This window comes from Chlamydotis macqueenii, chromosome 1 (assembly GCF_036417535.1).
Source record: "Chlamydotis macqueenii isolate bChlMac1 chromosome 1, bChlMac1.mat, whole genome shotgun sequence".
NCBI lineage: Eukaryota > Metazoa > Chordata > Aves > Otidiformes > Otididae > Chlamydotis > Chlamydotis macqueenii.
In genome coordinates, this window is record NC_141556.1 from 49,771,788 (window position 1) to 49,788,358 (window position 16,571).

The following is a 16,571-nucleotide window of genomic DNA, read 5'->3' on the forward strand; positions in this document are numbered from 1 at the left end:
TATTAGGTTCTTTTGCGTGTTGTTGCTTTATTTAACTCAGTGATCCCTAAACACAAGGGCACTAACCAACAAATCCAGTATTTGTAACAACAGCACTCTATACTGAAATGCCTTAACTTAAATCACCTCCAACAAACCACGTGACTTTGCTCTGAAGAGCATGTGTAACTGTGGAAAAACTCACCAACTTCAATGCTTAAATGATAAACTTTCAGGCAGCATTTCATGCCACAGCTCAACTACTGAAATAGCTAGCTGAAACAGGCTTCCCTACCCCACTCATTTTTGCTTTATTATTTCACCTCTTCTTTTGCTGGCATTGGTATACACATAATGGCTTGAGGAGACAGTTCAAGGAACTGAACTGGCAGAAACCTCTTTCTTATTTGTAGAATCAGGACACAGTTTCAAATGCAGTTTGAATAAAATTACAGCTCACCCGTGGGGAGAAGGCCCTGCTCGCCCTGACTGGACTGACTTACATTAAGACAATCAAACTCACTAAAAAGACAGAAAACTAACCTAGAAGAAACGCATCAAACATCTGCTAGGTAAGCACTCTGAACTAATTTACTTTGCAGTCTGACTAATTTCACCACAGACAACAGGGAGAGCATGTTGTTAGAAGTCGAGGGGGTAAAAAAGGAAGACTAAGGAAGAGGCAAACCTCTCTTTCCACTGTTGTTGGTGAGGAGCTTATAATTCAGTTCAACTGCACTGTGAAACTGTACCCTCTGTTTTCAGCCTGTCCAGCTGCCTGACACAGCTCACTGTGGAGTCAGTCAAGCTCCACTTCTAGTTGTGGGAAGCAGCAAGGCTGCCTCTTTGAGCAGTAGTTACGCGTTAGGCTGCGCATCCTCACACTGGAGATGAGGCGGCAGGACAGGTCAAGGAGAACTGCCTGTCAACAAATTCTAAGCTAACTTTGGGACAGATGTAAGAAGTTTTGGAGTCCACCTTTTACGTACCTAAGGTATCTATGTTAGACTTCACATCAGGTATGTTCAATCACTCTTTAGAGATCCTTGCAAAAAATTAAGCAGAAAAAATGCTTTAGCTGTTTTCTATTATATAAACTCACAAATTTAGCAAATTTTCCATGTTTTTAAAAGCTTCTTTTCCCAAGTTACTCAAGCCAGCATTCCCAAAAGCTGAACTGTTTCACATGAAATGATTAATATATTCTCAACTCAGAGCTATCTGAAATTGGGAAATATTCCTTAAACACTTTAGAACAAATCTTCATTTCCTAGTAAAGAAAAAGATTAAATTAACTGTCACCATAGTCTGAGTTTTGATCTTCAATAATTGGAAGTAATCTTCAAGGTGCATTCATCTAATGTGAAACTTCCCGATTTCAGAAATGCTTCTTTTTTCCATACTTGTCCAAACCACGCCACACAACTTTGAAGCACACAACAGGCAACAAACAAAAAGTATTTTTTATTGCTAGTATAGGCAATAAGTATACCGAGTCAAATAATGGATTTCTTCCTTGAGAATGCTTTGTTCTCCTTTAAAAGGGAATGAGACAAATCAAGATAAACCAAACTTTACTCAGAAGCTAGTTAAAGACTACAAATCACACTAGTATTTCCTTTCTAAAGTTATCTAAAACAACGAAAAAATAAGAGTTGGAATTCTAAAAGAGACCAGAGAACACAACATGAAAACCTGCACATACTGTTAGGATCTTCTTTATAATGTCCTACAATTAAAAGAACTGTAATAATATTACAGTTATATTATGACTCCAAGAGTGGGAAGGAGGAGAGCCAACGCTCCGGCCAATACATCAAGCACCAAGTCATTTCCAAACATTGCCCAACTCAGTTTTACCTCATTCATATTTCACTTTGAATACTCTTGCAAAAATTATTTTCTTCACTCACTGTTTCAATCAGTGAGTCTACAGTTGCTTATAGCAATTACTGCTTACTTGTTCTACTAGTTTCTCTTTTTCATAGGATCATAGAATGGTTGGGTTGGAAGGAACGTTCAACGGTCATCTAGTCCAACACCCCCCACAAGGACCAGGGACATGTTTGACTGGATCACATTGCTCAGAGCCCTGTCCAGCCTGGCCTTGAACGTTTCCAGGGATGGAGCATCCACCACCTCTCTGGGCAACCTGTTCCAGGGTTCCACCAGCCTCATTGTAAAAAAAATTTTCCTAATATCTAATCTGAATCTACCTCCCTCTATTTAAAAATCATTAGCGCTTGTCCTATCACAATAGGCCCCGCTAAAGAGTTTCTCCTTATCTTTCCTTCAGGTACTGCTCCTTGAGGTACTGGAAGGCAGCTACAAGGTCTCCCCAGAGCCTTCTCTTCTCCAGGCTGAACAGCCCCAACTCTCTCACCCTGTTCTCTTAGGAGAGGTGCTCCAGCCCTCTGAACATCTTCGTGGCCCTCCTCTGGACTCTCTACAACAGGTCCATGTTCTTCTTATGTTGGGGGCTCCAGAACTGGACACAATACTCCAGGTGGGGTCTCACAAGAGCAGAGTAGAGGGGCAGAATCACCTCCCTCGACCTGCTGGCCACGACCCTCGTGATGCAGCCCAGGATACGGCTGGCCTTCTGGGCTGCAAGTATGCATTGCCAGCTCATGTTGAGCTTCTCATCCACCAGCACAGCCAAGTCCTTCTCCTCAGGGCTGGTCTAAATCCATTCCCCATCCAACATGTACTTGTGCTTGGGACTGCCCCGACCCTTGTGCAGGACCTTGCACTGGGCCTGGTTGAACCTCATGAGGTTTGCACCTCTCCAACCTGTAAAGGTCCCTCTGGATGGCATCCCTCTCCTCCAGCTTGTTGATGGCACCACACAGTTTGGTGTTGTCAGTGAACTTGCTGAGGGTGCACCCTATCCCACCGATCATGTCATTGACAAAGATGCTGAACAGGGCCGGGTGTGTGAGGGATTTCACTGATGGTCCATGAAGGGCCACTGTGGGAAATTACAAGCTTAAGAGTGAGGATTGTGGAATGCCGCAGTGTCCCAACTATGGACCACGCGGTGGCACGTGCGAGGGATTTCAGTGATGGTTCGTGTAGGGCCACTGTGGGAAATCACAAGCTGCACACAGCTGCGGGAACACGACCTTGGAGAGGGGAACCAGGAGGGTTGTCATCTCAGAGAGGGGAGCTCGGAGGGTTGTTACTGAGCAGGATGTTGCTGGTATCTGGGAACCGCTGTTAGCCAGCAGGGCACGTACTTGGCAGGCCTTGCTGCATGTGCTGGCCACGCGTGCACCAACACCTGGTCGGTACTCTGCCACTGAATCTGCTGAGGGTATGAACAGAGGCGGCTCAGAGCAGAGGGAGAGAGAAAGGACCCAGAGCTCACTCTACGAACGACAGGGGACGCCGTGAAGGTGCTGCGCCTACCTCCCTTCTCTGCTCTGACCCTGCTGATCATCATCCTCCTGCTCGGTGGTGTCTCTGGCTTAGTTGGGTTGGTAAGACTCTCACAAAGGGAAAACAATACTCTGCTAACTGCTTATGCTAGGAGCTGTAACTGCTTATGCTGGTAACTGCTTATGCAAGGCTACAATAGAGCAATAAATACCATTGTGCTTTTAAATATCATATGCTGGGTGATCTTTGTGCATAGGAATCCTACAAACGGGTTACATAAATTGGTGATGAGGATGGGATTCCTGTAGCACAAACGACCCCGGGCGTGGGAAGTAATGAGCGAGTGGATGGGACTTGGTCAGTGGGGTGCATGCTGTCCAAGAGTGCGCTGTCCCATGTGAGTGGGGGGCAAGGAGCCCTCAGTCTCTGGAGCTTTGATTCATCATGATAGAGGTGGCATGTTTGTGTGTGTGTCCTTTGTGTTGACGGTGTCATACTTTTTTTTTGTGTGGTTGCATGTCCTTTTTGTTGACAGTGTCATACTTTTGTTACTTTTCATGTTGTTGATGTGGATGTAAGCTTATTCCAGCTGATTTATATTTGTACTATAGCTTAGTGTTTTTGTGTATGCAGTGTCGCAGGTCAACTGCGTTAGAACAAGTGATACATCCAGTTTGGTATTGTTGCCATGCAAGGCACAGTGTTAAAAGATGTTTAAGTGGAAATGGATAGGCAGTGCAAACAGACAAATTAACAGGTTATAGTCTGGAGGAAATGAAAAGTTTCCTAGACAAGTATAAGCAAGCTTATATGTATATGTATAAGCATGTGTGTATATGTATAAGCATGAAGTAAATGGTATGGAACAAGGGGTGAACATTGTCCTGATTTCAGCGGGTATGGAGTTAATTTTCCTCTCAGTAGCTTTGGATTCTGTATGTGAAGAATGTTGATAAAAACACTTTGATGATAAGAGTTGTTGTTAATGAGACCAAGGACACCGTCTGGCTTTCCAAGTCTCATTAACATGCAGGTGCAGGGAGCTGGGCCAAAGACAGACAGAGTATCGGTCATTTGGACATCAGGTGGTGAGAAATTGTACATTATTCATTTTGTATATATTAATGTCCTTATATTTTGTTATTATTGTAGGTTTCCTCTTAATAAACTGCAGCATAAAGCGGTGTATTATTAACTGACCGTAACCCCCATTCCCTCTTCCCGCCCCCCTCTCCCCCCTGTCCTGCTGGGGCAGGGGGGGAAGGAGGTAGAGATGGTATTAAGCGTGGGAAGAGGGAGGGGTAGGAGGAAGTTATCTTGTTCCCTTTCTCATTATCCTGCTTTGGTTTTAGTAATGAACGGTTTTCCCCAGGTTGAGGCTGTTTTGCTCGTAACTGTAGCTTTAAGGATCTCTCCCTGTTCTTGTCTCAAACCTCAAGCCTTTTTTTTCTTATGTGCCCGGTGAGCGGCCGCTAGTAGATATGCAAATACTTATACTACTATTTGCTATGGAACACCAATCGAAATACAATCAGACAATGGTTCTCATTTTAGAAATCATAAAATACTGAATTGGGCCGCCGAGAGAGATACAGTGGGTGTGGCATTTACCTTACTGCTTGCAGAGTGTAGGATTGGTGGGACACCTTAATGGCCTATTGAAACAGCAACTGTGTAGATTAGGAGGTACAAAATGCGTGCAATGGGTAAATCATCTGCCCACCGCCATGTGTGTGTTGAACAACTGCGCAGTGGCAGGAGATAAAATGCCCCTCCTATTGATGAAAAATTACCAAGCCACGCCAATAGAAGTACCACTCACTCTGGTGCAATACTCTGAGTGGCACTCAATTTGCGTTGACCACCGAGCAGGGATTCTTATCTCTTTATTCTGATCCCTGCAGACCTTTTGGCATCTGTGTATTTCTGGATGATGACCCCACTCCACATTGAACCCAACCCTGTATCACAAATGTTTGCAGGTGCTTGTCTTTGGTATCACCCCCCTGAGCAGCCAGGACCAGTTGCAGCTGAAGTGGTGGCTGCTGATGATCCACAGGCCATCACCATCACCCTTATGGGTGAATCAAAAGGGTTGCATGTACCTGTGCAGCAACTGTGATGCACAGAATGAAAAAAAAAAAAAAAAAAAAAAAAAAAAAAGGACAAAAGGAGGGGGTGGGGGGGATGTTAACCTTGGTTTTGTCTGGTTTTTTGTTTCGACAGGTTTATGCATACACATTTCCTCCATGAGTAAAATGTATGGGTGACACTGGCGAAGGTAACCGGACAGGATACTCTTTGTCTCAGCACTGTGACTCCCCGGAACCCATTTACGACAAGCTTGGCAGGAGTACCCCTCACCGCAAGTGAGTTCACCGACACAGTTGCCCGAACTCGTAAAAACACCAGGGGCTGCCTGAACTTATAAAACAGTGGGACAGCTGGCTGCCATAGCTGGGTAAATCACCTGCATTACCCCCACAAGCACTTCAAATCCTGGGAACATTAGACGCAGACAATTGTACCTATTTCAAATATACAACTAACTCTACCAGTATAGCTTTTCCTGATTTGTTACTTGCTGTAGATAGTATATGCCATGCTACGCTTCAAAATCATGCTGCTATTGAGTTTTTACTCCTAGCTTATGGACATGGATGTGAGGACTTAGACGTTTTGTGTTGCATGAACTTAAGTGACCACTCAAAGTCCATCCATGCACAATTACAAGAGATACACCAACGGAACCAGCAATTAATGGAAGCAACTGGATGGAACCTGTTCACTGGATGGACATGGGGGTGGGGTTGGTTAAAAGTTATTGTTGTGGACTATTGTTGATACAGCTTTGCACTGCTTAAGGGCACAGGCTGTGGAATACCACAGTGTCCCAACTATGGACCACTCGGTGGCATGTGTGAGGGATTTCGGTGATGGTCCACATAGGGCCACTGTGGGAAATCACAAGCTGCACACAGCTGCGGGAACACGACCTTGGAGAGGGGAACCAGGAGGGTTGTCATCTCAGAGAGGGGAGCTCGGAGGGTTGTTACTGAGCAGGATGTTGCTGGTATCTGGGAACCGCTGTTAGCCAGCAGGGCACGTACTTGGCAGGCCTTGCTGCATGTGCTGGCCACGCGTGCACCAACACCCGGTCAGTACTCTGCCACTGAATCTGCTGAGGGTATGAACAGAGGCGGCTCAGAGCAGAGGGAGAGAGAAAGGACCCAGAGCTCACTCTACGAACAACAGGGGATGCCCTGAAGGTACTGCGCCTACCTCCCTTCTCTGCTCTGACCCCACTGATCATCCTCCTCCTGCTCAGCGGTGTCTCCAGTTTAGTCGGGGTGGTAAGGCTCTCATAAAGGGAAAACAATACTCTGCTAACTGCTTATGCTAGGAGCTGTAACTGCTTATGCTGGTAACTGCTTATGCAAGGCTACAATAGAGCAATAAATACCATTGTGCTTTTAAATATCATATGCTGGGTGATCTTTGTGCATAGGAATCCTACAAACCAGTTACACTAGGTCCAATATGGACCCCTCAGGAACGCCACTTGTCACCAGTCTCCACCACTCTTTGAGTGCGACCATCCAGCCAATTCCTTATCTGAGTGGTTCATCCATCAAACCCATGTCTTTCCAGTTTAGAGATAAGGGAGTCATGTGGGACAGTGTCAAATGCTTTGCACAAGTCCAGGTAGATGATGTCTGTTGCTCGTCCCTTATCTACTGATGCTGTAACCTCATCATAGAAGGCCACGAAATTGGTCAGGCATGATTTGCGCTTAGTGCCTGGCTGTCACCAATCACCTCCTTGCATTTCACGTGCCTCAGCATGGTTTCCACATGAGACTTAAGATCCTTGCTTTTACTTTTACCATGAAGGCTCTGAAAAATGAAGTAATACGTAGTGCTTTGTCCCATGACCACTTAGCTAATGATACTGTTCACTTCTTAAGCTCTTACTTCCTTCTACAACTTTTTGCAGATCTGCCATTTAGACCAGAAACACACTTCCTAAAAACTCTACAAAACAAATACAGAACCTTCCTTCAATTTGTCTTAAAGGAGATGTGTGGCTGATAATGCCAAAAGTGACATTTAGACTGTCTACAGTCTACAACCCCCCTGCTCCTTGCAGGGGGGTTGGACTAGATGACCTTTGAAGGTCCCTTCCAACCCTAACCATTCTATGATTCTATGATTAGATCACTTACTCTCCAACTGTCCAATACATTCTGCTTTTGTACAGTGGTACTCTCTCAGTCTGATGATCTATTTGTGTATTTTCTCACTAGTTGTAAATCTCTGGGGCTAGGGACAAATCCCTTATTTAGAAAATACCCAACACAGTAAGGCTCCTCTTCTGTTGCTCTAGGTACAGAGTAACACAAATATTAGCATCTGTACTCACAATGACTAGACCTGCTTTACAAGTATAATTACTGCACTTGTTTTCGATGTTATTGCTTGAGTGCTTGAAAGTATTACTTCCCATGTCATTTTTTTTTTAAATGAAGTTCTTTCAAAAACCTTTGAAAAAGAAACTCAGAGACAGCATTATATACATCTCCTTTTCAAAACCTCAATCCCCAAATCCAATTTATTAGATGAAGCATCTAAAAGCAGGTATTTTAACAAAAAATAGGCATTAGACTTCCTCTGTATTACTTACAATGCGTTCATTGCACCTCTTATATCTTCAGACTCAAATGAAATGCAACCAGAATCTCTTTCTGTATGTAAATCCTACGTAAAAGTTGCTAGTTTATGTCCCTGGTAAATAAGTTAGTGAACCTTCTTGGCAGGAGGAGTCAGTTATATATTCAAAAATAACTCTATCACCACTGTTAGCCCAGACTTGTTGGTGTTGAATCTGGCACCACTGCCAATGGTTTTCCATCACTACTTCAGATAAGCACTCCATGAGCCGCTGTGTTAGTGGAAAACTTTCATTAGCTTGCACTAATTGAGCCACTCTTCATTAAGTCTTCCTCAGTTTTTATATGCCAGAGTTTTCCCAATGTTTTAGTCAAATAACTTAGGAAATACTTACTTTTTAAATTGTTTTTTGGCTTACTTCAACTGAAATGGGTTAAGAATCATTCCAATGAAAACAGCCAGCAGAACTGGACTAAGGACTTAAAAAGCAGTAGCAAGAATATTTTTGTTTGGACTCTGTTTGATACAAATAACATCTCTTGTTCTATTACACTGCACTGTTGGTACAGCTGCCCCACTATTGAGTACCTTGATTCTGATTTAACATCCTTTAAATCAGTAAGAACAAACCGCATCACAGTATGAAGATATAACATGAGAAAAATCTGTCTGTCCCAGAGATCTTCAGTTTACTTCTAAAAAAATGTCATAACTCTGGCCAGTGTAGTTTTACTGGTACAAAAAGAATGCTTGTAAAATTTGAGTACTTTAACTTACTCTGCAGGCACTGTCAAACCAGTTTGACTCTGTATCTATGGAATGCATACTGATTCTGGTAATAACTAGGTGTATGTATGGAACGTGTGTTAATACAAGGGCCTTTCCTAGATTAAATCTAGGAAAACTTCTAGATTATCAGATGCACATTTAAATTAATAAAGTTACATAAGAACTTTCTAGACACTTTTGAAGTACAGGCACGTTAACTAGTTATGACTGCAGAAGTTACTGTGAACTTTAGTTTCTGTTCTTATATCACAGTAAAGATAAATACAGGAAGATCAACATGACTTTTTTAGGAAAGCTCAAAAGGTTAGTATGACGGAAAGCTAACTGGAAGAGTATTCCCTATTAGAAGAAACTATCTTAATCTCTCTCAATAGTCATACTGCTTCAGTAGTAAATTATTTCAACGTATCTCAGAAAATGAACTCAGGATACGCTATTTTAGCTCAGTTTATCACACAGGGCTTACAGCTGCTCTGTACCTCAAAATGGAAACTAGTCCTCATTTCCATTCTCAAACTCATAATGTACTAATTAAGAATGCAGCATAACCTGTGCCAAACTAGTTTAATAAATACCTACACATGAAACAGAAAGCACTTAACAATCCCTATATGATTAAAAGTGTCAGACCTGGGGTTTCTGTTACTTGTTTTAAGCACTAAGATCTCTTTATACTTCAGAACAGTATTCTGCAATGCTTTATAGATAACAAATTAAGCCAAGGAATCCAAACACATTTGTGAAGCAAATTACGCTAGTCTGCTCAATGCTTCATACAAGAAAAGCTCAATGAACACGGGAAGCTAAATGAGCTATTCTTAGATGATCGTTCTATAAGCCATATTGCTCAAGATGATAGAACAGCCGGCAGACTTAAAGGAGTAACACTCTCTTTACCAATCAACTAAGGAATATTGATGTGACTCTTGACAGTCAGTTAGATACTGCTTATTAAATTTGCATGACATCAAGATTTAGAGAGTGCACATCTTAGAGACAGATAACCACAGGAAACTGAAGCAGCTAAACCTGCAGGCAAACAAAGGGAGAAGAGATGCTTGTAAAGGCATAAGGGAATAATTAAATGACACACAGAAATCGAGAAAGATATGTATTTGCAGACATGCTGTAATTAGAATTAATTAGATTAATTTAGAATCATCGCTCTTACTGCTTTTTCATGTAAGCGCATGCTACAGTGGGAGGAGAGGTGAGAAAACAGAATTGCTAGGATAAGTTTTCAGGAGATTGCCAAGTCATTCTTAGAATCTGGGCCACCAAAGGGACAGTCTCACTTTTAGCCCTGGGCTTCTGCTGCTTTTATCACACCATCTCTAGAACCTGCCTGAACAGCTACAGAGGTGATTCAGTTCACCAGCCCGGCAAACAATAGGGGTGAAAGAAAGGAGGAAAGGCAAGGGGGCTGTCTGCAAGCTGAGTCCACTCACATGAGCACTGGCTACACACCAGAGCCAGGTAAGAAGACAGCCATTTAATCAGGTCAAGCTGCCCTGTGTAATGTCAGCCATAGCCTGCACCTCCACCTGAAGCTTGCAAAATCCTGCATCAATACAGAAAGAAAAAAAACCCCAAACTGGTTCCCTGCACCAGAGCTGAAGCTGCACAATGAACTAGACCAGGAGGTTCACCTGACTGAATCCTTTTGCTGGATTAAGTTCAGCCAGGTCCATTCTCCTATTCAGCACACCAGGATTATGCTAACACAGTATAACAAGTGCAAACCCTTCTTTCTCAACACTGAGCGGCATTATACCTACTATGGTATAGTGACAGCACTTCACTAAGTGTTAGCCCCCACTCCTAGCTGACATCTTTGTCCCCCTCTGCATTTGACCTCGTGGTTGCATAGCTGTAAAGTAAACTTATCTTCTGAATTTATTCACCCTGCAGGTAACAACTGCTATACGTAACACAAGAAAAGCAGGTAGAAGCAGAAATAGGACCATTTTCCTACGGAAAAAGCCCATATTGTTACACCAGCTTATGTAATGCCCACATAGGTGTTGTGTGACATGGCAGCTTGGAGCATTCACCAAACTACAGCCACAGGTGAGGTAGCTGATACATAAAGGTATGCTATGGAAAGGACTTTCAAATCTATTCAACAGTACTACTAATAACAATTCTCTTAGAACTTGCACATGTTCATATCCACTGAAACTTCCTTGAGGAAGAAAAACCCCCGAGTTTCACACACATATCCTTTCAGTAAATCAGTGTTGACATTGTTTCAGACAAAGATATCCCTTTATAAAAATCACCACCCACCTCTTCCTTTTTTTTTTTTTTTGCTTTATCAACTCCACAAAATTTGATTTTGTTAGAGGGTGTGTGTTTTGGGGTGGTTTTTTTTTTATTTTGGTTTGTTTTTTTAAAAAAATGTACGTAAAGCACTCTGGAAAAAAATACTCAGATTAAGTCAATCAAGAGTGAAAGCACTAGTCATGTTGACACACTGTCCTGCTAATAGTTCAAAGGAAACATATAACCAAAACAAATGGGGCAGTTTTCACATGACAAAGTTACTGCTAAGCTATAAACAGTAGCCTCAAGTTATTTGGAATGAAATAACCGTTAATTATAGCTAACATGACAACAGCAGAGAGTTTGGCTTTAGTTTTTGGTGGTTTATGTTTTCCATGTTTCTGGTTTAACTTCCTACAAAGGCAGCCAAATATGTAGCTTAGCCTAGCTTGTCCTATCAAGTTGAACAAAATTACTTCGAGTTAAACAAATTAGAACAGCCTTTCAGAGAAGGCCTGGCCAAACCAACAAAATTAATCTAAGTACTGATACAGAAAATCAGTTTCTAGATGGCAGTTTTCAGAAAGGAACCTACCTCCTTACAAGATCCGCAGCTCCGCATTGTAAGATTTGCTCAGAAAGCACAACCAACCTTCCAGTCTCAAAGGGCTGGAAATTAATAGCTTGATTCTTCAGAAGATAAATCCTTTGTAGCTTTAAGAGTTTGACGAGTACTAACACAGTAATCTCTGGAATCAAAAGCTGCTGACTGAAGTGTAAGAATAACAACAGGTCTGTATACACAAGAGTAAGAGCTTGATTAACTGCACCTCTGCAGTTTTATCCATCATTCTCACACCAATGAAATAGTTTTGCAGCAGTCTACCTTACACCCATAACACACAGGCACAGGTTTAAAGTGCTAAAAGCAGCTTGAAACAGAGCTGAGAAAATAAATGTAAAAAAATATGCCAGAAAGTAACTTAGGTATTGTTTAATTTTCCCTGATGGTCACTGTTGGGTTGCATGCTGCAGCCTGCATGTAACAAAAAAGCAAACACAGACAGCTGTGCCAGCCAGAGCCTGTGGCTCCCACACCCACCCCAGCTGCTTACTGCTTCCTCACAGTGGATGTTAATACCCTGACATGTCTGGGAAAGCACATACTCACATGAGAGCACCCTGACCTACAACAACCAAAATAACTCAGGTTAGCAAAGCTTACTATTAAAACTGCTTAAGCCAGGATGGCTGCTGAAACAGGAAAGGCACATACCCTTGGCCAGCTGCGATCCACATTTTGTCTGCCAGCAGAACAAATGTGTACAAGTTAAAGACTTCACATCACTACTCCTTATACATAGTTAAGCTCCCTACTTTAAGCAAAGGGGCTGGTTTTTTTCAGCAGTTTTTCACCCAGACATTTGTCACAGCTTACTTGCTTTAGGGAAAGAACTTTCCTTCACAAACTTTAAGGATACTCCAGCAACTTCATTGGCTGTATGAATTTTAATTGCATAATACAATGAGCATACAATAAATCAAAATGAAAACTGAGTATCAGTACAGGGCACAAGCAACTAATTTTATCAGTGTAAATATTTAGATTTCACATTACAGATGAAAGCCAGTTTTCACTGGACTAGCACATTAGCTTTAAGCACTCTATAATACGTGCCTACACTGTGCATGTGAGCTATATACCTGCATTACAGTATCACTGAGTCTTTGTTTGGTTCTATTCCCTGCCCCTCAATACACCTTTAGCAACAGAATACAATCCTGAAATAGTTCATGTTGAAAGGTACTTCTGGAGGTCAACTCCCTTTCCCTCAGAGCAAAGTCTGCTTCAGAGTTGTGCACGTTACTTGGTGCTTTGTCTTCAGAGGCTAAGAAACTTGACCAGAAAAATCAATATAGGCTTAAAGAAAAAAAAAAAACAACAAAAAAAACCCAACAACATCCCCTCCTCTCCCACAATCTAGCCTGGGCTATGGCTATTCTTAAAGATATCAGAACTCCCACGAAGTTTGTTCCCTTCAAGACAACATTTCACAAGAAAATACAACCAGCAAGAAAAACAGAAATATTAACAAATGCCCCAAGAATTGAGGGGAAAAGTTAAATCTAATTAATTTATCTACTACAAGTTCTTTTCTATAAAAAGTATCTTGATCCGTTGCTGTAGAATGCAATAGACTTCACAAGTGGTGGCCAATCATCCAGATGGAGCTGTTTCCATGAACAGCAGAAGCATTTGAGGACTGTACACCCCACCAGGTGATGCCAGTTTAGCATGTGTGCGCACATGTACAGCTGTCAACCATCACATGGAATATACTTAGTTCTGTGATAAGAGAAGGTCTGTAATGTCTCTGGAAAAAGAGCTACAGACAGAATGAGTAGGACATCTCACAGACCTTAAGACTTTCCTCAAACAAGTGTCCCTGAGGAAAGTTGTACAGCAAGAAGCAAGCTGTGGGCTAAATGCTATGCTGGACTAGGATAGCTTGTGTCAGAGATATCCTAGACTAACAAAGGAAAAAAAAAAAAGCATTTAAAGTTATTTTCCAGTAGAAATGCTGTTACAGGCAGAGCCATTCAAAACTACCAAGGACAGAACAAAGAGTCACCAGGTGAACACTACCTCTCCCAGTACAGTAATGTGATATTTTACTTCCCCCTCTGATGCTTTTACTGCCACTTACATAATGCTGATTCCAAAACCAGGAAGCTGTCCTACAGAAAAGCGAAATGTTTTTTTCCATCTTATTTTTCTACGACAGGCGTGGATGCAGTTGTTCCTACTATGCCACCTTTCCCCAGTGCACCTTACTGATGCTGCTATCAGTAGCTTCAGATCAGAGACTTCACATCTGAAGAACGCCTAATGCAGTTTTTCCAAGTATCATGTCCACACACTCATCTTGCAGTAAAACCAGTATTAAAAGACTTTCCCCCTCGCCGCCTCTGTTGCATAAGTTTATTTGCACAACATATGTGCCCTCTCTTCCCTCCACAACACAAAAATGTTAAGTTCATGCTGTGGTACACGGCTGTGCTTTTTACAATTAAAGACAATATACTGCAACACTGAGAAAAGAATGAAACCACAAGCCCCGCAGCTTAGAAGAAAACCCCCACCTAACGGGATAAAATAAGGAACTGCGACAGGCTCATCTCCCCCAACAAAAATAACACCGGGTGTTACGCAGGACCCACTACCCTAACCCAAATAAACCCAGACAGCCGCCAGAGATATCTGAGAAGAGGGAGCCGCCGGGGTGATGGAGTCAGCAGGCACAAAGCGGCAGGGGGGAGGCGGGGGGGAGCAGGGCCATCCACCCCCCGGGAGGGCTGAGGCCGCGCACGGCAGCCATGGGGAGGGAAGGAGGAACGCGGCGGCCAAGCTTCAGCCCAGCACCCAGGCCCGTTCCTCCCCAGCCTACTCCCCTCACCCCCGGCAGGCTGCTCTCGCCTCTCCCTTCCTCGGGAGGCTTCGCGGGGCTACGGCGAAAGGCCGCGGAGAGATGGGGCGGCGAGCCAGCGCCCGGGCCAGCGGGGCCGCAGAGCGGCGCCCTGCACAAGATGGCTGCGCGGGGCCAGGTGGTGGCACCGCCCGCCGCCGCCGCCTCCCCCCGCGGCTCCCTCTCCCCAGCAGGAGGGGCCGGAGCCCGGCGGGAAGCGGCAGCCGGCCCCGCCCGGATGCGGGGCGACGGCAGGCGCAAGCGGTTCCTGTAGGTGAAAGGTCGGGGGGCGCGGGGCCGCCCGCGGGACGCGCCGAGGCCTGAGGCGGGGCGGGACGAGACGGGCGGCGCCCCGCACCACGCTCCGCGGAGGCGGCGGACCGGTAGCCGCGCGGGCACGGACCGTTAGCGCACGGCCTCCGCCAGGCCGCGTCCGCTACCGGGGGAGTCGCTCACCTGGCGGGCGTAGCGCCCGGCAGCCTCTCCGGCGGGTTTATTTGGCAGCGGCGGCGGCTCCGGCTCCCGGAGGTCAGAGTTCGCGACCCCGCCCCCTCCGCTCGGCTCCGCGCGGCGCGACCCCGCCCCTCCCCGCCGCGGCGGCTGCGCCTGCGCTCGCGCCCAGCCGCCGTGCGGGGAGGGGTCCAGCGCGGGGCGGGGGGGGGGGGGCGGTGCCCGCCTCGCCGTTCGCACCCTTTCGGCGGCCGTTAACGGCGCCGGGGGGCGGGGCGGCGGCAGCGGGCGGCCCTTTGTTTCAGCGTCTCAGGCGCAAGACCTTTACGTTTGTCTTTGGGTGGCTCGGTGCGGCCATCCTGCTGCGGCAAACGCGTAGGCGAGGCCTGCAGATTCGGTTTGAAGCGTGCAACGTGATGGAGACATCAACCGCTTCGTGGCGTTGTTAAGTTCTCCTCACAGTTACTGCAGCCGTGCACGCAGCAGTATCTGAAAGAGCCATCTTTCTCCACCAGCATGGCAGAAGCAAATTACTTCGTTAAATGTGAACACTGCTCTGACAAAGAACTCACTGCTCTTCTGGGTGTCTCTTGACATTCGTTTGGACCAAAGTTGTGCTAGCTAATTACTTCATTTACGCTAATTATTTTAGTGACCTTGATCCTTAATAAGATTTTTGTACTTTAAATATGTCCCTTTTCCCCTCTCACCCTTCGTCTGTTCAATGAAGATTTGTATTTCTGGTTAGAAATCTGCAGGAACTTCAAGATCATTTAGGCCAGCGGGGCTGTATGCACAGTTTCATTATCTGAAATTCGTTTAGACCATTTTATGCAATTTCTGCTGAATCAGGTGACATAAGCAACAACATCTGAGAAGCAGACATAAGAGAAACCCCCAAAGAATACAAGCAATTTGTGTGTTAACATTAATAAAATCATTCACACTCTTATCTTGCCAATTCCTTTACCGCTTTTCCTCCCACCCCCAGTCCCACAGTTGCGCTTGCATCTGTCTACCCTAGCTTAAGATAACTAGTTCAGTCAGTACTTGAAAGCGTCGTATTTTGCTTTTTGATCAAACACATTCCCAAAAGCCAAATGCAAATTAACCTTATGAAGAATTTTTAAATTAGAGCAATTAACTTGCTAAGCATTTCCCCAAAGTCTCAAATGTTAGAGCGCTCTCAATTTACAGTACTTGTGGCCTCCCAAACTAACCTGAGCTGCACATCCACTTTCTAAATGACAGAGCTTATTGCAGTTTAATTTAACAAATAACAAGGAATTTGCACCACAGCTTATTTCAGACAAGTATTCGGATATCCTCAATACAGCAGAAATGTCACTTTAACCAATAAAGCATGTTTTGATTTTTTTTCTTAGCAAGTGACCCAATTCATACTTGATCTGTATTACAAAGGCACGTCCATGTAGCTATGTCAGCCAGGATTACAAGAGAGACAACCCTATCAAAAACATGCAGAGAAGCAAAACGCCTTATGCTGTTACTGCAAGTTATCAAAAAACTGCTTTCAAACATCTGTCAGAGAAGTGCAAGGAGGCAGCAT

General features: G+C 44.3%; 1 protein-coding gene across 11 annotated transcripts in view; it reads right to left on the reverse strand.

The window, feature by feature from the left end:
• NR2C1 (nuclear receptor subfamily 2 group C member 1) overlaps window positions 1-15,131 on the reverse strand; it is a 59,234-nt gene extending 44,103 nt beyond the window's left edge. For 7 of the 11 annotated variants that reach the window (XM_086750454.1, XM_086750420.1, XM_086750395.1 and 4 more), the window contains exon 1: window positions 15,008-15,131. The gene's annotated coding sequence lies outside the window, so the exon portion shown is untranslated. Of the gene's footprint in view, window positions 1-11,679; window positions 11,797-14,542; window positions 14,616-15,007 lie in introns of those variants that run through there. The other 4 variants (XM_086750410.1, XM_086750380.1, XM_086750427.1 and 1 more) reach the window with 4 other exon arrangements.
• Between the last annotated feature and the right edge of the window lie 1,440 nt (window positions 15,132-16,571).